This window comes from Protopterus annectens, chromosome 1.part0 (genome assembly GCF_019279795.1).
Source record: "Protopterus annectens isolate FY-2018-M chromosome 1.part0, PAN1.0, whole genome shotgun sequence".
Classification (NCBI taxonomy): Eukaryota; Metazoa; Chordata; order Ceratodontiformes; family Protopteridae; genus Protopterus; species Protopterus annectens.
This window is the reverse complement of record NC_056725.1, coordinates 1,306,118,932-1,306,145,051: the sequence shown is the minus strand read 5'-3', so window position 1 is coordinate 1,306,145,051 and position 26,120 is coordinate 1,306,118,932. Positions and strand designations below refer to the sequence as shown.

The window sequence follows — 26,120 nt, the reverse complement described above, 5'->3', positions numbered from 1 at the left end:
GAACAGGATTCTGATTTTTCTGATGATCTGGATTTGCCCTTATCTACTTATGAGGATTCTGATGCAGAGGACTCTGTTCCCTCTGCTTCCCCTCCAGAGAAATGTTATTTTGGTGAAACCTTACATATACTCTAAGGGAGCATTTCCACTGGGAAAGCTAGGATTTTTCTGATTCTAAAAAGAGGCTTAGGAATTTCTTTCTCCTGCCTCAGCATAGGCCTTTAGCTATACCTCCTGTACTAGACATTGTTGATGATGCCTTTTCAGAATATAGTTTGGCCCCTGATTCCTTGCCTCCTGCTCCCAGAAAACCTGACAGATATTACAGGATTCCTGATTCTTACAAGTCCCTTTTTAAAAATCCTATTGCGGATCCAGAGACTGTTTCACAGGGACTCAAGGGCATTAAGGCTTTTACTGCTAAAAATCCTACCCCCTCCGATTGGGACTCTAGGGCGCTGGATAGATGGGGTAAGAATGTTTACACTTCTGCAACCTTGGCCATTAGGGCTTTAAACTGCCAGTTTCATATGTTAAAATATCAACAACATGTTATTGGATTGCGTAAACAGAAAATGATGTTAATGTCTAACTGTGCTGAAAATAAAGAATTACAGGATTTAATGCTTTTTGCTGAACAGGTTGGAAAACATACTTTAATGTGGATTTGATTCATTAGAGGCCTCTTGCAAGGCAGCTGTTACTGGGTCTGTGCTCAGAATGCATGCTTGGCTTAAGGAGCAGTCTTTGCCAGATCATGTTAAAGCTTAAATTGTTGGATGCTCCTTTAAATCAGGACTGCCTGTTTGGCAACAAGGCTGAGGAAGTTCTTAAAAAGATGGAAGATAAAGCTAAATCTATGCAAACTGTTAAAGATTTCTTACAAGTTCAGCCTCCTAGATTTAGTAGGCACTGGCCCTCTAAAAATTGGTCCTTTCCAGGTCTTCTCAAGCCAAACCCAGACACAGCAGAAACCCCAGGTTTCAGTCCCAAGGGACACACAAGACTAGGCAGTAGGGGGTTTCCGCACCCAAACCTGGGAGCAGCAAGACTCCTCCCTATGGAAAACCGTCTCAATGACTTGCTTTTAAAACTTCCAAGCACTTCCCAACTGAATGCTCCTTTAGGTGGAAAGATTGGTTTGCAGGCCAAACACTGGGAACTCATTACCAAGGACAAATGGGTTCTAAATATAGTATCCCAATTATACAGATTTCATTTCCACATGTTACCAACACCAAGAGGGTAGGCAGAGGCCCAAAATCAGGTACTCTCTGTCTTAAACATGGGGGCTATTCAGTTGGTACTAGAAGAGGAAAAGGGGCAAGGTTTCTATTGGAGACTTTTCCTGGTACCCAGAAAAGGCAATACATGGCATCCTATCCTGGAGTTTTCCATTCTAAACACCTTTCTGGTGATTCTAAAATTCAAAATGCTGACTCTTCACCAGCTACTTCCTATACTAGGCAAGGATGCATGGTTGGGAACGCTGGACTTAAAAAGAAGCATACCTGCACATCCCTATCAGGGAGTCTTGCAGAAGATACCTACGCTTCAAAGCCGGCTACATGCACTACCAGTTCTCTGCACTGCCCTTTGGCTTATCTGCTGCGCCCAGGATATTCACAAAATGCCTAGCTCCAACCATTGCATTTTGCAGGCATAGAATATTCAAATATACCCATACCTGGACGATTGTCTAATTCAGGCAGAAAGCAAGGACATTCTCTTCAATCATCTGGCCTTTGTTCAAAGGGTACTGACTTGTCTGGGGTTCACCATAAATGAAAAGAAGTCCCACTTGGTACCCTGTCAACAAATTATATTCTTGGGAGCAAGCTTGAATACAACTTCCCAGATGGCTTTCCTTACGCCAGAGAAACAGATACATTTGACAACTTACTTCAAACAAGTGGCCACAAAACCCAGCTATATCTGCAAGGCAAATATTGCAAGCCTTTGGGTTCATGGCCTCATGCATTCTTCTAAATCCATATGCAAGGCTGCATATGAGGAAACTACAATGGTATCAACATTCACAGGATCTGGAAGCAAGGATTCCCTATCATACCTTGCCTATGCCTAGAGTACCTTTGGTAGGCAGAGGCCTGCCTCCAAAACAGGGGACTACCATTCACATTACCCCCTGCCAAACAAATCGTAAATGCATCAGACTATGCATGGGGGCTCACCTGGCAGGGAATTGCATTCAGGGTAAATGGAACCCAAATCAAATGCACCTGCACATAAATCAAAAGGAAATGTTAGCTGTACAGAATGCCCTGACAGCCTTTAAGGACCATATTCTTCCAGGACAACTAATGGTAAAGACAGGCAACACCACTGTCATGTGGTACATAAACAATCAGGGAGGTACACATACTTACCCCCCTCTGCAGACTAGCCATGGCATTGTGGAACACAGCCTTGAGCTACCAAGTGAATCTACAAGCTCAATTCCTGCCAGGAAAATTACATACACTGGCAGACGAACTAAGCAGAAACCTTATGGACCCACACGAATGGAAACTGGAACCAATGATTTTCAACATGTTGACAAGCAAATGGGGGAGTCCAGATATAGCCCTGTTTACCTCCCCCAGAACCATCAGCTAGACAAATTTTGCACAAGGATTCCCCACAAACAAGCTTGGAAAGTGGATGCTCTATCCCTCAGCTGGAAAAACCTATCAGTTTATGCCTTTCCTTCTCTGCCTCTGCTCTCCAAGGTACTACTAAAGATCAAACAGGACAAGCCAAGGATGATTGTAATTGCACCAGACTGGCCTCGCCAACACTGGTACCCACTCTTGTGCAGTGTGTCTTGCTTGGCTCCATGGCACCTGCCTCAGACTCCTTCCCTGTTGTCTCAGCAGGAGAACATGATTCTGCACACTCAGCTGCAAACCCTGAACCTAGCAGCCTGGCTAATTGCCTAATCTCTCCTTTACCATCCTCAGTAAATCAGTGATGGATATCATTTTAAAGCAAGGAGGCCTAGTACTAGAAAATCTTATGCTGCAAAATGGAAAAGGTTTTGTGCTTGGAATCAGTCTCAAGGAATGAGCGCAGCAGTGCCCAATTTACCTCAGATTCTACAATATTTAACTGAGATACTTAATAAGGGCTTGTCTTTTTCCTCCATCAAAATTCATGCCTCAGCCATTTCAGCTCATATAGCACAGAGCCCCCCCTCTTCTCCCACCCACTGCTCAAGCAGTTCCAGGAGAGCTCCAACTCCAGCCTGAGATCTTAACTTTGTCTTGCAGAAACTCACTGTTTCTACCTTCAAGACAGCTGCTACTGCAGATTTAAAATTTCTTTCCTGGAAAACAGCTTTCCTTTTGGCAATCACTTCTGCAAGAAGGGTATCTAAATTACAGGCCCTTATGGCAGCGGAACCTTTCATCATCTTTCATGCGGACAGGGTGTCCCTCAGAACCAATCCCTCCTTCATGCCCAAGGTTTTATCCAGTGTGGCTCTTAATCAGTCCATTCATTTGCCTACTTTTTTTTCCTAACCCACAGAACAAAGGGGAATGGATACTGCACTCTTTAGATGTGCACAGACATTTTAGATTCTACTTGGACAGGACTAAACCTCAAAGGAAATCTGAAAAACTACTGGTGGCATTTGCTGCAAGGACAGAGGGGAAAGCTATTTCAAAACAAACCATTTCAGAATGGATAGGCAACTGCATTCATTTCTGCTATAAGCAATGGAAAGCTGATCCCACAGGGCATCAGACCCCATTCAACCAGGGCTGCATTCACCTCTACAGCCTTTCTCAGGGGAGTCTCTACTAAGGACATCTTAAGAAGCTGCTACCTGGAGTTCTGTACATACTTTCAACAAGCATTACCATTTGCCAATTTTCTCTAAATCCAGAGCTGGTTTTGCCACTGCAGTCTTGCAGGGCCTTATAGCTGGTCCTAATTCTATTTAAATTCCTCCTCCCATTCTTAGCTTTGGGAATCTACCCAAATGTAATGACTGCAGCAGTAGTACAGTTGTGTCCACTTACCATAAATTTAGATGTTAGTGTATTCACTGTTGCAGTCCTGTTTACCCCCCCTCCAACGTCCTTTTCTTCCTTTGGCTGTACCTCTACTCTCACTTACTATGCTCTAAAAGCTTTTTGGTGTATTTGCTTTTCTGTTGGAGGTATATCCTTGTATTTATAGATTTAATTGATTCCCATTAGGTGGGCACCTGACATGTGGGGCAAGAAAAACTGATGTAATGGCATCGACTGCATGTTTTATAACCCTGACGACCTGACATCATGAAAGAAGGGACAGGAACAGATGCAGGACCCAAGACTTTGTTAATCAGGCCGACTGAGGGCTACTGCCAAGCAGATAACCCAAATTTAATGACTGTAACAGTGAATACACTCAAACATCTACATTTATGGTAAGTGTACACAACTGTATTTTTGCCATTGGTCATTTGTGTGTGATTTTTTTTTTTAATTAAAATTCTGGTAACTTATTTTTCTAGGTACCCTGCTACACCAACACTCCTGCTGCTGACAATGTGTTGTAGGATTTTTTTTTTAATTTTTTTAAAGAATTTAGCTTGTATAGAATGAAACTGTTCAATGTTTTGCTTTGTTGTATGTTGCCTGGTGGTCTTGTCACTATAAGTCCAGGAAAAGGAAGCAATATTCCTTCTCTTAAGCACAGGCAAAATATAAATGTACATGAGATGGACTGCAAGGTCTCATCCTTCTGTGGGTGCTGAATTGTATTTTGAGAGACCACATTTTATCCTGCTTTGAACTTAGACTTCAGTAGTGGTAATGTCAGCCATGATGTTCTTTCAGATCTATATTGTGCATTTATAATGCCTGTGGTTATTTAAGTGCTCAAGTGTTTCTCTTCTGCCTCACATGCTACTGTTTGTACTTAATGTGCCATGAATGCCAGGGGGCTTTAATTTTTTTCTGCTTCTTCTCATTGTGTCTGTGAGGTCATCAGTGGATCATGTAGTGTCTGCCAGTGATTTAAGATATGTTTGGTCCCAAAGTATGCTGCCAGTGGAATACTATTTGATATTTGATTAGTTCCTAGCACACTGTGCATTTCGATTTGCCGTGATACTGGGATTATAGAGGATATTCTGAAATGAATGGGTGAAGACTTCTACTTCAGACTTCTCCTGGTTTCCAGAAATTCATTAGGGTTTTACCTGATTCTGGATTAGAGCAATTTCAGCATTCAACTCCTTTATATGAAGTTTTGGATTGTTCCGTCTGTAATACTGCTCCCACAGGTTATTGAAAGTGAGTCGAGATATAATGGATGACTGCTTGTACGCAAGTACTTTGGAGCTACATTGCATAGTACTACACTTTTACTGTGAGTGGGCAACATTTTCAATACGGTTTACTTGCCTTTTAGGTTTTTTTCTTTGTTCCCATTGTCTTCCTTCATTAATGCATTAGCTGCAGTAGTGAATGCTGTTCATTAGCACAACCTAATTGTACTTCATTTCCTGGACTGGATGCTGGTAGCCCTTTCCTCAGGCATTCTGAGAGATTATGCTAACCATTTCTTTGTGCTGTAGTCAATTGGAATGCTAGTCATTTGGAGAAGTCCTACATACGCCATCATGCTGCCTTTGCAGTGCTGTCCTGTGTAGATAGAACATGATCCTTGTCTGGACCACTGCTTTCTTCCATCTGACAAGAGTATCCAGGAACCCAATAATCTAGGCTTCTAGCTAATAGTAAAGAGATGGATTTTGGCATTCCTGATGTGCTTTTTTGGGACTGATTGCATCAGTGGTATTTACAGTCTGTATGGTCAACTCCTTATGCAGATTATGCAGTGCACAATTCACTACTGGTGACTGACGTAGTCATCCAATTTTGGATCTCCTGTTTGTTTTAGACCATTGCCACTATCTTCTTGTTTTTCTGGGTCTTCATTGTAGGGCAGCTGCTGCAGTATAATAATTCTTTCTCCATGGGAATAAGCTGCAGGCAGGCATCCACCTTCCACTCAGGCTTCCTAAAAGTTTTCTAGCTGTCACCTGTGTAATGCTGAACTCCTTCCTTAGCCCGTGCTGTTGTCCAGAGTTCAAAGGTAGAGATGCCTTTGTCATTTTCAAGTCCAGTTTGTCACTAGAAACTAATAATTGTCAGCTCATGTGTATCATGCAGGAGACTGAGTGCCAGAATTAAGTATCAAACTGAGATAAGGACTTTCCGCCTACTAATTTAAATTGTTTTTATATGCAAATGCATGCATGCATGTGCACATGCATGCAATTTTTGCATACCTGTGTGTGCATGTATAAGTATACATACATGTGTATGTGTGTATTATGTATAAACACACACACACACACACACACACACCAGTCATCCTTTGCCTCAGGACTCTAGGGTTTATAGCAGCCATATAATTTCTTGTACCTCTTGCCAGGTGTCACAAAAGGAAATATTGTCAACCTAGCTATCTGGAATTTTGTAAATAATTCTATGTCATTTGTGAATATTAATGATTTATATAAAAATGTGACAGAGGGAGATACTGCCAGCACAGCTGTCTGGAATTTTGTAAATGGTTGTGTCATTTGTGAATGTCAACTTGATTCATATGCTTGTGTTACCAATATATTAGAACTGCATGGTATGTGTATATCAACCTGCTGGTACAGAAGTGTGTGTGAAAAGGTTTTACAGGACTGAGCTTAAAGATGTATCCACAATGTACCCTACTGGAAAAGAACAGACATGCATATAAACTATTGTACCTTTGTAAATTTATATGTTTTAACAGTAGAAACTAGAACATAGAGAGTTAACTTGCAAAACTTCAAGAAAATAGTTGAAATTAAATTGTTTTATAACTGCACCATAAAAGTTGGTTTCAGTGCAGTAAGGAGACAAGGGATCTAATACTAGGGAGCCTTCTGCATTGTGATGTATGTGTTTTATTGTTTTATGCCTTCCGTCAGCTGGAAAGATTTAAGAAGGGTCCTTGTTTGTGTTTTCACAGGGAGATGATACATGCTGGTAGTTTCTAACAATGAGGGTTTAGCTTGGGAACTAAGGTCAGATGACACAGTGATGTCATGCTGCCAGCCACCACAGCAGTAATATTTGTTATTAATTTAAGAAGCCTCTGAGAGGGAGACTGGGCATTTGGTATTTTGTCTTTGACCTGGTAGCATCAGCTGGAAACATTGACTCACCACATCTGCATTTGCCTTTCTGTAAGTTAGCTAGGGTACAGTAATTTCTGTTTGATTCAGTTAGGAATATAGTGAAGTATAGCTTGGATGTTTTCTGTATTTGAGACTGTTCTGCAATGTTGTTTTAAATATTTCCTGTGATTTTGAACTCTGATAGCACTGTACATACATATTTAGTTTTGTCTTGTTCTTTTACTATCTATTATTTAAACCATTCAATTGTGGCTGGTCTGTCTAGAGCTATTTAAGCTCTTAGAGTACTTGTCTGTTTGGTGACACTGTACAGGCCAATCCTAATAGCCGTGCTCTTGGTCAAACTATCATTTGTAATAATAGTAACATTACACATTAAGATTGGACACCCCTTGCTAAGGGCCTTAAAGTAGCTGATAAGTAGTGGCTGGTGGCGGTGAAAACTACCTTATAGTCTGGGAAGAAGGGGGTATAGCCTTTCCCAGGTGTGCGCGTGTGTGTGTCAGCTACTTGGGCAGGGACATGAAGCACTGGTTGGACAGAGAGGGTGCTGAAGGTCTTTGTTTGGACATTCAACTGAGAACTCAACCCTATAGCTGTGCCAGTGGGGAACCTTATTGGGGATCTGGAGAAAGAGGGAGATACTAGCCCCAGACTGACTGTGGTCTCTGTGTGCTCTTAAGGGAAATTGCACTTTACTGTGTGTGTACTTGTCATCCTGCCAGTGTCTACATCCCCTACTGATGTTCTTCGTGTTTCACTGTTGCAGTCATTACATTTGGGTAATCTGCTGGCAGGTTGCCCTCAGTTGGCCTGATTAACAAAGTCTTGGGTGCTGCGTCGGTTGCTGTCCCTTTTTCCATAATGTCAGGGGTATAAAACATGCATCCAACGCCATTACATCATCAGTCTTTCTTACCGTGCAGTGCCCGAAGCAGAAGCAGTTCGCAAGTGCCTGTCGGCCGACTCCTGAAATTTTTGTTTTCAAGTTTCAGAACCGAAGTCTTCAACTTAAAGCTAAGTACCCCGTTGGAGAAACTTTTTCTTGCTCCTTACCGATGTCAGTAAAAGTTAATAATTGCATTACTTGTGGGAAGCAAATACCTCATAAAGATTTTCACTTGTACTGTATTCCTTGCCTAGGTCCTGACCACGAAGTACCTCGCTGTCGGTTTTGTGCTTTATTTAATCAGCACACTATCCATTGTCGGTACATTTTTGCCTCTAAATATTTTGGTTCTCATTTTAATTATCCAGAAATGACGTCGGTTAGCCATCCAACTATTGGAATTCCGAAAAATGCAAAGAAAAAGAGAGACAGGATGTCGAGGTCCAAAACTGCTGATGACGCTTCTCCCAAGCCAGTCGCCAGTTCGCTGTTGCTCTGTGAGGTGCTTTTGCAGCCCCTGATACCTGCTACTTCTGATTTGCAGGCCTCTGCTGAGACCCATTTGGAGTCAGGTGTGTCGCGAAATGCTTCACTTATGGAACCCGTGGATGTCTCTACCTTGGATGGGTCCGGAGCCGCTGTGCAGGCACCGGCTTCTGAGGGTGTATTCACGCCTACAGACTTGCATATCAAACCGACTCCACCTTCAATACTAAGGCCTAAATCTCAATCTGTCTGAAACACCGACGCCCAGGCCACATGTTCAGGCCCCTATGCCTAAAAAACAAATGATCAAAATGGCTGAAGATTTAATTACTCTAATCAGGGTAGTCAACCCCCCCCCCCCTCCCCTCAAAGAGGCCTAGGGCTGAGCTTGACTATGAATCTTCTGATCAGGACTCATTTTCTTCTGACTCTTCTAATGACCTGGATTTGTCCATACCTACTTATGAGGATTCTGATGCAGAGGATTCCATTCCCTCTGCCCACCCCCCTGAGGATTTTTCTTTTGGGGAAACTTTACATACTTTAAAGGAGCATTTCCACTGGGAAAGTCAGGAATTTTCTGAATCCAAAAAGAGGCTTAGGGGCTATACCTCCTGTACTAGACATTGTTGATGTGTTTTTGGAATCCAGTATGACCCCCGATTCCCTGCCTCCGGCTCCTGGTAAACCTGACCGATACTACAGGGTTCCTGACTCCCACAAGTTCCTTTTCAAAAATCCTGTTGCGGACCCAGAAACCATTTCTCAGGGGCCCAAGGGCATTAAGGCTTCTACTGCTAAAAATCCTACCCCTTCTGATAGAGATTCCAGGGCGTTGGATAGATGGGGTAAAAAGGTTTATACTTCTGCAACCTTGGCAATCAGGGCTTTAAACTGTCAATTTCATATGCTAAAATATCAACAGCATATCATGGGACTGCTTAAACAGAAAATGATGATTTCTGACTGTGTGGAAAATAAAGATTTACAGGATTTATTGCATTCAGCTGAACAAGTTGGGAAACGTATACTTTGCAATGTGGTTTTGATTCTTTAGAGACCTCTTGCAGGGCTGCTGTTACTGGGTATGTGCTTAGAAGGCATGCTTGGCTTAAGGAGGAAATCTCTCTGCCTGATCATGTTAAAGCAATATTGTTGGATGTTCCTTTAAATCAGAACCGCCTGTTTGGCAATAAAGCTGAGGAAGTTCTAAAAAAGGTGGAAGATAAAGCTAAATCTATGCAAACTGTGAAAGATTTCTTACAAGTGCAACATCCAAGATTTAGTAGGCACTGGCCTACTAAGAACTGGTCCTTTCCAGCTCCTTCCAGATCCACTCAAGTCAAACCCAGACACACCAAAAGCACCAGGTTTCAGCCCCAAGGGACTCTCAGAACTAAGCAATGGGGTGCTTCCACTTCCAAATCTGGAAATAACAAGACACCATGCTATGGTAAACAGTCTCAATGACTTTCTTTTAAAATTATCAAGCACGTAACTTTCAGCCGCCCCTTTTGGGGGGAAAGATTGCTCTTCATGCAAAAAACCGGCAACTCATAACCCAGGGCAAATGGGTTTTAAATAGTGTCCCAGGGATACAGATTTCATTTCCACACGTTGCCAACTCCAAACGGGTGGCCAGACCTGCCCCCAAATCAGTGGGCAGAGGCCTCGGAAACAAGTACTTTCCCTCTTAAACATGGGGGCTATTCAACCGGTACCAGAAGAGGAAAAGGGACAGGATTTCTATTCCAGACTTTTCCTGGTACCCAGAAAAGACAAATCATGGCGTCCAATTCTGGACCTGTCAAATCTAAACACCTTTCTGGACATTCCGAAATTCAAGATGCTGACTCTTCATTAGTTACTTCATATGCTAGGCAAGGATGCCTGACTGGCAACTCTAGATTTGAAAGAAGCTTACCTGCATATCCCAATCAGGGAATCTTGCAGAAGATACCTACGCTTCAAAGCAGGCTATTTGCATTATCAGTTCTCTGCACTGCCCTTTGGCTTGTCTACTGCGCCCAGGGTATTCACAAAGTTCCTGGCTCCAGTAATTGCATTTTGCAGGCAAAGAAATATTCAGATATATCCATACCTGGACGATTATCTAATTCAGGCAGAAAACCAGGCCATACTAAAACATCTGGCGTTTGTAAAAAGGGTTCTAACTTGTCTAGGGTACACCATAAACGAAAAGAAATCACAACTGGTACTCTCTCAACAGATTATATTCCTGGGTGCAAGCTTGAATACAACTGCCCAGATGGCTTCCCTCGCGCCAGAAAAGCAAATTCATTTAGTAACTTACTTCAAACAGGTGGCCACAAAAACCCTGCTATCTGCAAGACAAATACTGCAAGGCTTGGGGTTCATGGCCTCCTTCATTTTTTTCATTCCATATACAAGACTGTATATGAGGAAACTTTAGTGATACTTTAAAAGTTTATGGAGTCAACATTGTCACAGCCTGGAAACAATGATTCCTATCATACCTTGCCTACGCCTAGAGTTCCTATGGTGGACAGAGGCCTGCCGCCAAAACAAGGGACTGCCATTCACACTACCCCTTGCCGCCCAAACCCTAATTACAGATGCATCAGACTGTGCATGGGGGACTCATCTGGCAGGGAAGTGCATTCATGGCAAATGGAGCCCAAATCAAATGCACCTACATATCAATCAAAAAGAAATGTTAGCTGTACAGAATGCTCTGACAGCCTTCAAGGACTACATTCATCCAGAACAACTACTGGTAAAGATGGAGAACACCACGATTATGTGGTACATAAACAAGCAGGGGGGGTACACATTCCTACCCCTCTGCAGACCAGCTATGGCATTGTGGAACGCTGCCTTGAGCTACCAAGTGCAACTACAAGCTCAATTCCTGCCAGGAAAACTGAATATTCTGGCAGACGAACTAAGCAGAAATCTCATGGACCCACACGAATGGAAACTGGAACCATGGATTTTCACCATGTTGACAAACAAATGGGGGAGCCCAGACATAGATCTATTTGCCTCCTTCCATAACTACCAGTTGGACAAATTTTGCACAAGAACTCCTCACAAAAAAGCCTGGAAAGTGGATGCTCTGTCCTTCAGCTGTAAAAAAAACCTATCCGTCTACGCCTTTCCCCCTCTGCCTCTACTCTCCAAAGTTCTGCTAAAAGTCAAACAGGACAAACCAAAAATTATTTTGATTGCTCCAGACTGGCCACACCAACACTGGTTATCCACTCCTGTGCAGTGTCACAGATTCCTCCACGGCACCTGCCTCCGACACCTTCCTTACTGTCTCAGCAGGAGAAACAAATTCTGCACCCTCAGCTCCCAACATTGAAACTTGCTGCTTGACTAATCACTTAAATTCACCCTTAGCATCCCTCAGCAAACCTGTGATGGATGTCATCTTGGTGGCGAGAAGAGCTAGTACTAGAAAATCTTATGCTGACAAATGGAGAAGAGTCCGTGCCTGGAATCAATCAAAAGGGATGAGCAAAGCAGTGCCCAATTTACCTCAGATTTTGCAGTACTTAACTGAGATGCTTCACAGGGGCCTGTCTTTTTCCTCCATTAAAATCCACACCTCAGCCATTTCAGCTCATTACAACACAGAACCTCCCCTCTTCTCTCATCCTCTGCTCAAGCAGTACCTCAGAGGGGCCAAAAACTTGAGACCACCCAGGAGAGCTCCAACCCCTGCCTGAGACCTTAACTTTGTATTGGAAAAACTCACTCTACCTCCTTTCGAGCCAGCTGCTACTGCAGACTTAAAATTTCTTTCTTGGAAAACAGACTTCCTTTTTAGCAATCACTTCAGCTAGAAGGATGTCTGAATTACAGGCCCTTATGACAGTGGAGCCTTTCATCATCTTTCATGCGGACAGGATGTCACTCAGGACCAGTCCATCTTTCATGCCCAAGGTGGTATCCAGTGTGGCTCTTAATCAATCCATTCAATTGCCAACTTTCTTTCCCAATCCACAGAACAAGGGGGAGCGGATTCTGCATTCATTGGATGTGCACAGACAAATTAGATTCTACTTGGACAGGACTAAATCTTGAAGAAAATCTGAAAAACTGCTGGTGGCATTTGCTGCAGGGGCAGAGGGGAAGGCTATTTCAAAACAAACCATTTCTAAATGGATAAGCCATTGCGTTCATTTCTGCTATAAGCACCATGGAAACCTATCCCCCAGGGGATCAGATCTCATTCCACCAGGGCTGCATCTACGTCTGCAGCCTTTCTCAGAGGTGTTCCTACCAGGGATATTCTAGAAGCTGCTTCCTGGAGTTCAGTTTATACTTTCACCAAGCAATATCACTTAGCAATTTTCTCTAAATCTAGAGCTGGCTTTGCCACTGCTGTTTTGCAGGGCCTTATAGCTGGTCCTAATGCTGTATAAATTCATCCTACCAGCCTTAGCTTTGGGAATCTACCCAAATGTAATGATTGCAACAGTGAAACACGAAGAACATTGTACAGTTGTGTACACGTACCATAAATGTAGATGTTGGAGTGTATTCACTGTTGCAGTCCTGGTTACCCTCCCTTCAGCCCCCCTGTTTTTCTCTTGATATACCTCTACTTTCTTTTACTATTCTTAAAAGCCTTTTTGGTGTATTTGCTTTTGGCTGGAGGTATATTTTTGTGTTTTTAATTTTATTTTGCTCCCGATTTGGGGGGCCCCTGACATCTGGGGCAAGAAAAACTGATGTAATGGCGTCGGTTGCATGTTTTATGCCGCTGATGACCTGATGTCATGGAAGAAGGGACAGCAACCGACACAGGACCCAAGACTTTGCTAATCAGGCCGACAGAGGGCAACCTGCCAGCAGATTACCCAAATGTAATGACTGCAACAGTGAATACACTCTAACATCTATATTTATGGTAAGTGTACACAATTATACTTTGCCAGTGGTGAGGACTGAGGGTCCTTGATTACTGGGCCATTGGTGGGGTGTTGCATACTAATTGGTGGCGGTGGTGGGATATCCACATTACATATTAATTGGTTTGCAGTGGTGTGAATATTTGCAGTAGCCTGTAAACAGTGGTCACTGAAGGTGTTTGTACTCTGTCAGCCACACAGTGAACATTCAGAGTTTATATCACAATTGTTTTATTTATTTTTTGTTAGCTTCGTTAGTCAGGGAGAGCAGACAAGGATGTCAGCAGAGGAGTATGGAAAGCTGACAAGGAGCCAGTTGGCTGAGATGTGCCAGGCTAAAGGACTGGTGCATGCCAACCTGACTGAAGCATAAATGATTGCAGCCTTGGGCACAGCTGTATCACAGAATAGCAGCAAGGAGGACAATCAGACTGGCCTTGAGAATGTACAACTCTTAGAAAATGGAGAGTTCAGCCTTTCCGCATAGGACTTAAAAATCCATCTCGAGTTACAGACATGAACTGGAGGTCAAAAGTTTGGAAATAGAAATAGCAGAGAGACTGAGACGTATGGAGGCTGAGGAGAATGAGAAACTGAGACGTCTGGAAGCTGAGGAGAATGAGAAACTGCGACGTCTGTAAGCTGTGGAAAATGAGAGGCATAGGCAACATGAGAAGGAGATGCTGACTTTTTTCCATGGTCATGGAGGTAATGGGAAAGGGAGTAACTGAACCTCAAAAGCAACAAAGGTCAGTAAATGTCTTCCACAGTTGACAGAGGGGGATAATTTTAATAGTTTCATAAGTTTGAAAGGGTATGTAAACAGTGTAATGTTGACCAAGGGCTCTTGGTACGGTTCCTGACCCTCTTACTCCATGGTAAAGCTGTAACTGCTATTATTAAATTGTCTGATACTGATTGCTTAAATTATAGTACTGTTAAAAATTGTCTTTTAGAGTGTTTTAAGTTTAACACCCGAAGCTTATTGTCCAACCAGTGCTTCATGTCCCTGCTCAAGTGTCTGGCACACACACTCTTGGAAATTTGTTTCACACACACACGTTTACTAGCTATGCCCCCTTCTTCCCAGACTGTAAGGTAGTTATCACTGCCACCAGAACCCCTTAGCTACTTTAAGGCCCTTAACAAAGGGTATCCAGTCCTAATGTGTAATATTACTATTAATCCAAATGGTAGTCTGACCAAGAGCAAAGCTATTTAGGACTGCCCTGCACAGTGGTAACAAATATGCAAGTACTCAGAGCTTTGATGCGTCTCACAAATATCACCCAAAAGATAGGTTTAAATATATTTAATAATAATAAAAAAAACAAGAAAATACTCAGTAAATCATTACACCAGATATCCCAGGAAAATGTTGCAGTGGATGGTCAGTGGTGTTGAATTTCCAGTTCCCATGTTGCATGAGATGAAGATCTCAAAATCCATTCACCTAGCTCATGGTTGCACTCCCCCAGCCTTTCTCTGGGCAGGCCCTTTCAGCTTCCCAGTTGCTACAAATGCTGCAGACCTGGAGGTGGGGGGGTTAGGACCATTCTCAGAAGAGAATAATGCAAGGTATCCAGTCATAATTAGAAACCAATCGAAACATCATGGGAGTGCTGCACCCTTCAGGCTTTCTGTAATGATCTGTCTCATGGTGTTTTTTTTTTTTTTTTAACAGATATATTAGAACAGTTTTTTAAAACATTCATATGGGAAGGCACAGTATGAAAGAGTAGTCATCAGTGGTAAATATTCATACAGTAATGACAAAAACGTTGAGAATGAAATGTATACATACACAAAGATAAACCTTGCTAACACCATACACACTTTGTACAAATGAAAAATAAACTAGCTAATATTCTTAAAACGAATTAGTGCAAATACTTCAAGGTAATAAGCCATGGCATATTTAAATGAATTGTAACAGGCTGGCAAACTATTTGACATACAATATAGTGTTTTAATCTCAAATCTTAGAAGGACATAATGAAAGAATTTAACCAAGAATATTTGAAATGTTTGTACAGAATTCCTGTCTTTACAATCCTTCATGGTGTTATTGACATTCCCATGGACAGCATGTCTGTGGTATGGTGTGCAAAGAAGCAAAACTGAATGCATTCATATCCCCTCTGTTAGAAGACCATGTGGCTATGAGAATGGCTAATGAAAACTGACTGTTTTCTTACCCGTCCATCCACAACCCCTTTTCCCATTTTTTTACACATGGGTGTGGGGTTGTCGCTTCAACGGTAACACTCATTTTTTAAACTTCTGGTGGCTTTCCCTGACACAGTTGTTTTTACACACCAAACACTTGCATGCACACTTGCACTTACAGCCAGTTTAGTGTTTCCAATCCACCTACTGCATGTCTTTGGAATGTGGAAGGAAGCACAGGGAAGACGTGCAAACTTCACACAGAAGACACCCCAGCTGAGACTCAAACAAGAGCCCATATTTCTGTGCAAACCATTTCAGTAGCAGACAAGCTTAGCTGTTCATATCGACTGATGCTACAAGCTTGTCTGTAGTGTGGAAGGTTGTCCATCTATTCCACTTGGGTAAAGAAAACGCGTTTGTTTTGGATCACTGACCAGTTCCAAATGCAATGACTTTTGCCTTATACCTCCTTTGAGGCTGTGGCTCAGGGATGCTGTAGATAAGAATTGGTTCTCAGGTCTCCTTTATGCCTTTCCTGTTTTGCAGTTATTTCCAGTGTTGTCCAGAAAGTAAGTCAACAAGTCCAAAGTCATTCTAATAGTACAGTTGTGGTTTAAAGTGATTGCTGTGTTAAAGCCTCACCTTTTGGAGAAGCCTGTAGTGTGGAGGTCCTCCCGAACCCTTCTGTCCTATCCATCTGGTAGGCCTTACTCAGTTCTTCACTCCTTCTGACTAATTTCTTGACTTATTCACTGCTTCTGATGGCAGGGAGTACAGCTTTAACCATCTGTGGTCATCCAAATTCATTGCCCTTCATAGAAGACCAGTACCAGGAAAACATGCAAGAACAGATGGGCTCACTTTGTGGTTTGGCTTTTCAGCTCGTCTTCCAGCTTTTCTGGATTATATCCCCCTCACTTTTTTTTTTACTGGGACCTTAGTGTTCCATTAATGTGTAGTTTCAGCTATAACTGATTTCCCCCCAAGGGTTTCAAGTTTTTCTTTGCCTTCCATTAAAGGTATGTAAAGTTTTTTGTAAAGGTACTTTTCTCCCCTAGAACATGGGACTTTTAACTTTTTGTTGGAGAAGTTGACTTTACTTTTGCCCTGCATTCAGCCTGGAATTGAATTATTTGTCTTAGAACATTTTTGAGGTCACCATAAACTCTGCTAGAAGAATTTCAGAAATTCAGGCTTTATGCATTGGATCTTCCTTACCTTAGGTTTCACAGGGACAGATTAGTCTTGCAGATAAGTCTTACATTTTTGCTCGAGTTAGCCATGGAGTGAAGTCTGACTCTTGGGTCATTTCACTTTCCTATGTTTTTTTCCTAAACTGTTCTAATGGGGTGGGGGTATGTTCGTTGTTGTCCAGATTTGCATATGCAACTAAGATTTTACTTTGATAGGACAGAGTTGATCATAAAACACCCAACGTTGTCTCCTGCACTGCTCAGATATTTGGCTGTAAAGTCTCTAAAGTCAACTTCTCTGTGTGAATTACTGTGTATAGTAACTTTTATGAGAAATTCTACAGATTTCTGACATCTGTTGCACATTCAACAAGAACAGTAGTTGCTTCTCATTTTTCAGTAGCATTTGTCTGAATTAAATCTTAGCAGCTGCAATGTGTGTTTATGAGCTCTGTGTCAGGATCTTCTTTCAGGGAAACTGTACTATGTGAAATCCCCCATAATGCCACCCAAAAAGTCAAACTGGAGGCTGTGTATGCTTGAAGAGGACAGAACAGATCATTCTAGATATGAACGTTATGTACTTCCTGTAATAGAAGATCTACTTTATCATAGTCTGTAACAAAATGAGCTGCTGCCAGCCCAGCTGTCTGGAATTTTGTAAGTTGTTTTGTGTCAGTTGTGAATGACAACATGATTCATATGCTTGTTACAAATGCATTAGAGCTGTATGTCATATTGTATAGGCATGTTTGCTGAAGAGCGATTTTTTTTATACACTATTGTAACTGTTTAGCAGGGGAGACTGAAACACAGGAGATTAATTTGCAAGACTTCAGAAGAATGGTTGAGGTTAAGTTACTTTATAGCTGGGCCATAAACAAAAAAACAATATCTCTCAGTTTCAGTGCAGTAACAGACACAATGTATAGAACAAGAAGTTTTTGTATTGTTTTTACATATCGAGGAATATAAATCATTTTACGACTTCCAACATTTGCCAAAGATCTGAGGGCTGTGTATTTTTTGCAGGGAGATGCTAATGCTGGAGGTTTCTAGCAATGGGGGTTTTCACCTGGGATAGTCAAATGACAAAAGTGATGTCATCCTGCAAGGATCCCAGCAGCAATATTTGAGATATTAATTTATGAACTCTCTGAGAAAGAGAGACAGTGCATTTTGTATTTTGACCTGACAGCATTAGCTGGGCAACCCACTCGCCACATCTGTCTTGCCTTGCTATGAGTAAGTCAGTCTAAAGTACAGTAATTTCTTTTAGAGATAATTAGGAATATAGTAAAGATTAGTTTAGATGTTTTCTGTATTTATTTGAGACTGTCCTGCAGTGTTTTAAATATTTCCTGTGGTTTTGAACTCTGCAGTTACAGTGATGATTTACTGAGTATTTTCTTGTTCATTTATCATTTATTAAGTATATTTAAACCTATCTTTGTGGGTGGTATTTGTGAGATGTATTTAAGCCCTGAGAGTACTTGTGTATCTATTTGGTGACACTGTGCAGCCAACTCCTAATAGCCTTGCTCTTGGTCAAACTACCATTTGGATTAATAGTAACATTACACAGTAAGATTGGACACCCTTTGCTAAGGGCCTTAAAGTAGCTGATGAGGAGTGGCTGGTGGCAGTCCGAAATACCTTACAGTCTGGGCAGAAGGGGGCATAGCTAGTAAACCTGTGCCAGCCTTCCCCAGGTGTGTGTGTGTGTGTGTGTGTGTGTGTGTGTGTGTGTGTGTGTGTGTGTGTGTGTGTGTGTGTCAGTCAGCTACTTGGGCAGGGACACGAAGCACTAGTTAGAGGGGGTGCTGGAAGTCTTGACTTGGCCACTCAGCTGAGATCTCAACTCTATAGCTGTGCCAGTGGGGAGCCTTATAAGGGGATCTGGAGAAAGAGGTAGAAACAGCCCCAAGACTGACTGTGGTCTCTGTGTGCTCTTAAGGGAAATTGCACTTTACTGTGTGTGTACTTGTCATCCTCCCAGTGTGCGTGTCCCCTACTGTTGCTAGTGGCTAGGATTGAGGCTTTTGATTACTGTGCCAGTGTTAGGGCATCACATAGTCCATCCATTTCAACATATCCATCTGCCTGCCCTGGCCTTGGTAATGAGGCTTAGGGCGGTTGTTCTAAGTGGAGTCCAGAGAAAATTTCATCTGGTCTGCTTTGAAGATTTGTTTTGCTAAGAGAAGGCTTTCTGGAATGATTAAACTCCCATAATATTTGGAAAGGTTTTCTTGCCCCTTTTAAAATATTTAAAGTTTTAAGTTAAAAAAGAAAAAAAAAAATACATCCTTATTCTCAGTCACCTGCTCATCATAAATTAATTTAATGTGTAAATTTCATAAGGAGAGCACTTATTTATTTATTTTACATTTGTTTACCGGGGAAGTCCAATTGGCACAGGTCCATTTTCAGTGGAGGCCCAGGGAGAAAATCTCCAAATAAAAATTACATATTAAAAGGTAGACATCAACAAGTTATACAACATAGATATCTGGTAATACCTAATGGATGGCATAACATAACATATAGCAAAAAACCTGATAAGGAACATTGGAATATAGTTTCATATGTAGGTAGTCGCAATATAATATTTCCCTTACAAGATACATATGATACTTAATAAAAATAATGAATATTTCATACATGTGTCGATGTATTTATAAAAAAACAGATTAAGAAGAGTATTTACACTCCGGGGTACATTGAGATTAGGTTTAAATGGGAATAAGTGGTTCAGTAGTGTCTAGCTTGGGCAATCACGGGAGCATAACCAGGAGTTCATATAGTGTGCTTTGAGGAGCTTTTTGAATTGATTGGTGGAGCATATGGAGGTAAGGTGGAAAGGTAAGGAGTTCCAATCTTTAGAAATAGAATAGCTGAAAAGAGATTTCCCTGCCTCGGTATGTTTGATGACATCTAGGTGGTTTTGGGTACTGGATCTTAAGGTTCTAGTAGTAGAGTAAGGTGTGATTAAATTCTGTAGTGCTGGAGTTTTAGTTGGATGATGGTATATTTTGTGTGCCAATGACAATTGAGTTTAAGTAGCTGTGGTAGCTCAAGCCAGCCCAGTTGCTTGAGAGCTACGTAGCGATGGGACCTGTTTGGGGTCTCAGTAGCAAATCTAGCAATCTTGTTATAACAGGATTCTAGTTTGTATAGTCTGTTTTGCAGAGGTGGATTAGTATTGGGGATGCATAGAGGAGGGTCGAAAGCAGGTGTGTCCTGGCTGTGGTGGTTTTGGTTTGCTTAGTGAGAATTTTCTTGTGATAAAGGAGACCAAGTTTTTTGTGAACCTTCTTGATAGTTTGGGCTATATGAATGTCATACTTATGGTTGAAGTTTATTTCTACACCTAAGAGTTTAGTGTGGGAGGTAGGAGTGATTGTAATTTTATTTTTGGATATGATGGTGAAGGTGTCATAGGAGGGAGGGGATCTACAAGCACTGAAAAGAAGTTTTGTTTTATTTGGTTTAGGATTAGCTGGGAGTTTGAGAACCATGTTTCAGTGAGAAGGATTGTTGTGTGAGGGAGTGTAGCGCGCCTAATGTGTGCACTGTGCATATGAGGGTGGTGTCATCGGCATATTGTACTACTGAAGCATTGGGTGTGGAGGATGAGTGCTGTTTGGTAAATAGAGAGAAGAGTAGCGGGCCAAGTATGGAGCCCTGAGGGACACCTATGGTTACTGGCAAGAGAGAGGTTGGTTGGTTCTGCCATTTCACTGCTTGTTGGTGTCCTAATAAGTAGCTTTTGAACCATGATATAGAGGGGGTGCTTAGTGTGTTAGGTAGACTGTTACTGCTGCCCATGTTGAATGTTTTAGACAAGTCTTAAAAAATGGCAGAAACTAGTTGTCCCTTGTTTTGGAGAAGGACATTAGAACTGGGAACTGGTGTGGTGCTGTGGAAAGGTCTAAAGCCATGCTGATTTTTAGATAGGTTGTTTTTTAAGAGGAAGTCCATGAGTTTGGTATGAACCACTCTTTCCAGAATCTTTGATAAGTGTGATAAAATAGCAATTGGTCAGTAGTTATTGAGTTCAAAAGAATTACCGCCCTTGTGTAATGGTATTACATGGGAGATTTTTCCATATATTGGGTACTTTACACTCTGTTATAGATCTGTTGGTTAGAATAGCAATAGGATAGGATATGGCATCTGCGGCCAGCTGTAGGAATTCTGCTGGTAGATTGTCAATGGCCAGGGTGGTTGGTTTGTTTGTGGTGGAGTTTTGAAAATAGATTTGGTTGATGTTGAATGCAGGGTAAAGTGTGTGGAATTATCCTGTGGGCTAGAGCTACTTTGTATGGGTGGCAGGTCAGGGTTGTCACAGTTGCTGTGGGTGAAAATTTTATTGAATTGAGTGGGGATGTTCTCTTGGTTGTTTATTGTAGTAGGTGTAGGGATAGTGGACTTACCAGGATGCAGTACAGAATTTATAGAGGCCCAGAATTTTTGAGGGTTGTGGATATGTTTTTCTTGGTGGTTTTGGTAGTAGTAAATTTTGTCAGATTTAATTAGTTTTTTTGGTTTTATTACGGACCTCTGAGTAGTTTTGTTTTGTTGATTGGGATTTGTTTTTGTGGAAATGTATCCATGCTTTGTCTCTGCCTTTTAGGATGGATTTTGTCACCTTAGTCAGGGGGCATACTTAGTCTTTCTTGTAATGGTTCTGGTGCCTGCATGACGGTCTAATATTTGTAGGAAAGTTGAGTTGAAATAGTGGACTGCCTCATCTAGTGACCGTGATGTTAGTGGTTTCCTATTGCAACTTTTTAGTGCATTTATGAAGTCATCTGGCTTGAACTTTGTTTTGTTTCTAAATACTCTAAAGGTTGTCTGGTTTATTTGGTGAGTTCTTTTTCTAAGAAGGAAGGTAGCCTGATTGTAGCTAAGGCTGTTTGGCAGACAGCCTGCTAGAGATGCGAGTGAGGAATCAGATGCAAGTATCCAGTCCAGGTGGAGGGATGTGATAATTTAGGTGAGCTCATGGAGGTTGATGTGGGTAGATGGAGTTATGCCAGTCTATATTAAAATCTCCTAATAAGATATTTTCATGAGAGAGGAAGATTGAGATTCACTCTAGTAGGTTTTCCATGCTGGAAATGTTGCCAGGTAGGCAGTAGCAGCCTATAGTATGTATGTGTTTATTGGGATTTAGCTTTAACAGTGTAAAGATGAGTTCTGCATTACCTATGTCTGGAATATTAGCGTCAAGTTGTTCCAACTTGAGATGACCTTGGAATGGTAGTGCTACACATCCACCCTGTTTACCTTTTCTGTCCCTGTGCACGATGTTTTAGCCTGGCGCTGTTATTTCATTGCTATTGATTTCTGGTTTTAGCTGGGTTTCAGTCAGTAATACAATATTGGGCTTGTATAGAGTTAGTAGGACATAGAGTTCATGAGTTTTATCTGAGATACTTCTTACATTAATGTTAAGGAAGAGGAAGGAGGCCTTATGTCTATGGATAATATGGGTAATGTGGTCAGGGATTGAGTTTGGTAAAGAGTTGGGACCAGGATTGGGGTGCATGTCTCCACAACATGATAGTTTAGTTAGTAAATGGAGGCACAGTTTGCTAAACTTATGGGTAATGGTGTGTTTTAGCGAGGTGTGGTCTTGTATTTGAGTGATTGTACTTTGTGGAGGTAATAGTGAGTGTGGGAGGATCTGAAGAGGCATGGAGCTATGTGTATGCTGGGAGCTTCAGTGTGATAGTCAGTGGTAGCAGTTTGCCAAGGGAGGGAGATATTGATTTGTAGTGGTGTGTGGTAAGAAGAGAGGGCTGTGAGTTGGAAGAGCGTGATATTTGTGACTGTAAACATTATGGTATTTAGTATGTGAGTATTTATAGTAGGGGACATAGTAGTGTTGTGAGGATAAGTAGTTGGAGTATGTGGAGACCTTAAGTAAGCAATTGTGCTAATAATTAGAGGGTGAGGTAGTTGTGCTGTGGATGGGGTGTGGTGATATGTGATAGGTTAATTGGGTTACTGGGTGGAAGTGAGTGTTGATTGTGTGTGTGGGTTAATTGGGTTACTGGGTGGAAGTGAGTGTTGATTGTGTGTGTGGGTGGAAGTGAGTGTTGATTGTGTGTGTGGTGTGCAAGTATAAATGTAATGAAAGTGGGGGTGGGTGGGAACGGAAGTTGGGTAGGGGAGTGAGCCCAGAGCGAAGTGGAGGACGAATGGAGCGGGTAGCACCCACCCTTGGAATGGACTAGCCCTCCAGACACAAAGAAAAATCTCCAAAGATTCAAAAGCAGGTAGTTGAGAGGGACAGCAACTGTGAATTTAAATATAGGTATAGAAAAGGTTGCCTAGAGTAAAGTGGGCACTGAAAGATACTATTAAGAGAAAAGTCACAGTTCCACTGAAAAGGGATGTGTAAGAGATGAAATGGAATGGCTGTATAGTCACAGGGAAAGCAGCGTGAGTACGTAGTAGACAGAAGTCTGAGTTGATGGTCATCATCATCATCTTTCGGCTGTTCCCATTAGGGGTCGCCACAGCGGTTCATCTGTTTCCATTTCTTCCTGTCCTCTGCATCTTGCTCTGTCACACCAACCACCTGCATGTTCTCTCTCACCACATTCATAAATCTTATCTTAGGCCTTCGTCTTTTCCTGTTACCTGGTAGCTTCATCCTTAGCATCTTTTTCCCAATATACTCAGCATCCCTCCTCAGCACATGTCCAAACCAACGTAATCTTGCCTCTCTGGCTTTGTCTCCAAACCTTCCAACCTGGGCTGACCCTCTAATATACTTATTCCTAATCCTGTCCACCCTCGTCACACCCAGTGCAAATCTTAACATCTTTAACTCTGCCAAATCCAGCTCTAACTCTTACCTTTTTGTCAATGCCACTGTCTCCAACCCATATATCATAGCTGGTCTCACTACCCTTTATAGACCTTCCCTTTCACTCTTACTGGTACTCGTCTGTCACAAATCACTCCTGACACTCTTATCCACCCACTCTATCCTGCCTGTACTCTCTTCTTCACCTCTCTTTCCATATTCACCATTACTCTGAACTATTGATCCCAAGTATTTAAACTCATCCACCTTCGCCACCTCTATTCCTTGCATCCTCACCATTCCTCTATCCTCCCTCTCATTTACACACATATATTCTGTCTTAGTCCTGCTGACCTTCATTCCTCTTCTCTCTAGAGCACATCTCCATCTCTCCAGGGTCTCCTCTACCTGTTCCCTACTCTCACTGCAGATCACAATGTCATCTGCAAACATCATAGTCCACGGGGACTCCTGTTTGATCTCGTCTGTCAACCTGTCCATCACCATTGCAAATAAGAAAGGGCTCAGAGCTGATCCTTGATGTAATCCCACCTCCACCTTAAACACATCCGTCACTCCCACCGCAGACGTCACTGCTGTCACACTACCTTCGTACATATCCTGAAGTCTGAGCTGATGGTTATGAGTGGAAAAAGGGGAAAATTTTAGAGAGAGTATATCAAGGAGAAGGAGAGGGTTAGAGACTAATAAGCATGTCAAGGGGCTGAGGTTTCCTAGTAGCAAGCTCCCTATTTAGGGGAGATAAATAGTTGTCATTTACAGAGTAGTTGAGATGTACACTAGCTTGACTTAGCTACTGCTCTGTATCACCAGAGCTTTGATAGGAGGTGCCCGTTTGCAGTGGTGATGATTTCACTCTGTGAATGTACTTTTACACAGGGCTATGAAGCTAGGTAAAGATAAAGTGCGATAAGGTTGTACTTAACCATTAATGTCAGTGAAAAAAAGTATATAACGATGCAATTGTTGGATTTAAGTCACTGTCACTGCTATGGTAGTAGTAGATCTTACTGGCTATAACCTGTAGAAAACAATGGCTTCAGCCAACGCAATTAGCATAAAGGGACATTACTAGCAGATAGTACAAGTAGCATACAGTTTGGACATGGGAACACTCGTGCCACAAGCATTTATATAATAATAATGTTTAGTTTATCTATCAGTAATAGGAAACACAGTTCAGAGCAGCTTCTAGTTGTGAACTAAAATATGAATTCTGTTGATAGAGCCATTAACCGCACGTGGTTAAGTTAACTAATACTGTACGGTTACAGCAAACTGTAGATATGCAATATCATGAGGGACACTCACTACTGATATTCTATTCTACAATATGGGCCAATATCTGAAAAGCCTTTCAGAGGGGCATAGGAGCTTTAAACATTGGGTTGTTGTTGCTCAAATGTTGCATAAGTACATAGGAGCTTTAAGGATTAGGATATTATGCTTCAAGTGTTGATAAGATGTTAGAGTTCAAAACGCAAAGGTATTGGCCACAGCAAAACAACAATATCCACAATTATTAGCATTAATGTATACTTTCCTTCCATCCCTAATGCAACTACAACACATAAACATAGAATAGAAGAACTTTACAAATAAGTCTTATGCTATGCTTAAATCTCTATGTAAACACTATTGTATAAAACAGCAATTACAGCATAAATGCCTGGAAATAGCACAGCTCTTTTACATACATTCCCAAATGTGGAGGTAGAAAAGAATTCTGAGCACACTGCTGGAAGCAATCACTTAACAGGTGAAGGGGATCAGAAATGGCGGCCAAGAGCAACTCGGAAATTTAAATTCTCCAACCTTGGGAGATATGAAGTGGAATAGAGTGGAGGGAAGGGGGCAGGGATGTAGCATAATATTAGGCCAGCAAACCTAGCACAGGATAGTCCTGCACCCACCCTTGGAATGGACTAGCCCTACAGACACAAAAAAAAAACTATCTCCAAAGATCAAAAAGCAGGTAAGTGAGAGGGACAGCAGCTGCAAATTTAAATGTAGGTATAGAAAAGGTTGCCTAGTGTAAAGTGGACACCGAGGGATACTACTAAGAGAGAAAAAACAGTTCCACTGAAGAGGGATAAGTGTAGGAGATGAAAGGGAATGACTGTATAGTCACAGGGAAAGCATGAGTATGTAGTAGAGAGAAGTCTGAGCTGGTAGTGATGAGTGGAAAAAGGGGAGATTTTACAGAGAGAGTATATCAAGGAGAAGGAGAGGGTTAGAGACTAATAAGAATATCAAGGGGGCGAGGTTTCCTAGCAGCAAGCTCCCCTATTTAGGGCAGATAAATAGTTATTTGCAGAGTAGTTGAGACGTACACTGGCTTGACCTGACTGCTGCTTTGTATCACTGGAGCCTTGATAGGAGGTGCCCATTCGCAATGGTGATGATTTCACTTTGTGAATGTACTTTTACACAGGGCTGTGAAGTGGGAGCA

The 26,120-nt window shown here is 41.9% G+C and overlaps 1 protein-coding gene across 1 annotated transcript in view; it reads left to right on the top strand.

Annotated features, from left to right (window-relative positions):
• Positions 1-26,120, top strand: part of EIF3D (eukaryotic translation initiation factor 3 subunit D) — a 1,307,751-nt gene that overhangs the window by 568,847 nt on the left and 712,784 nt on the right.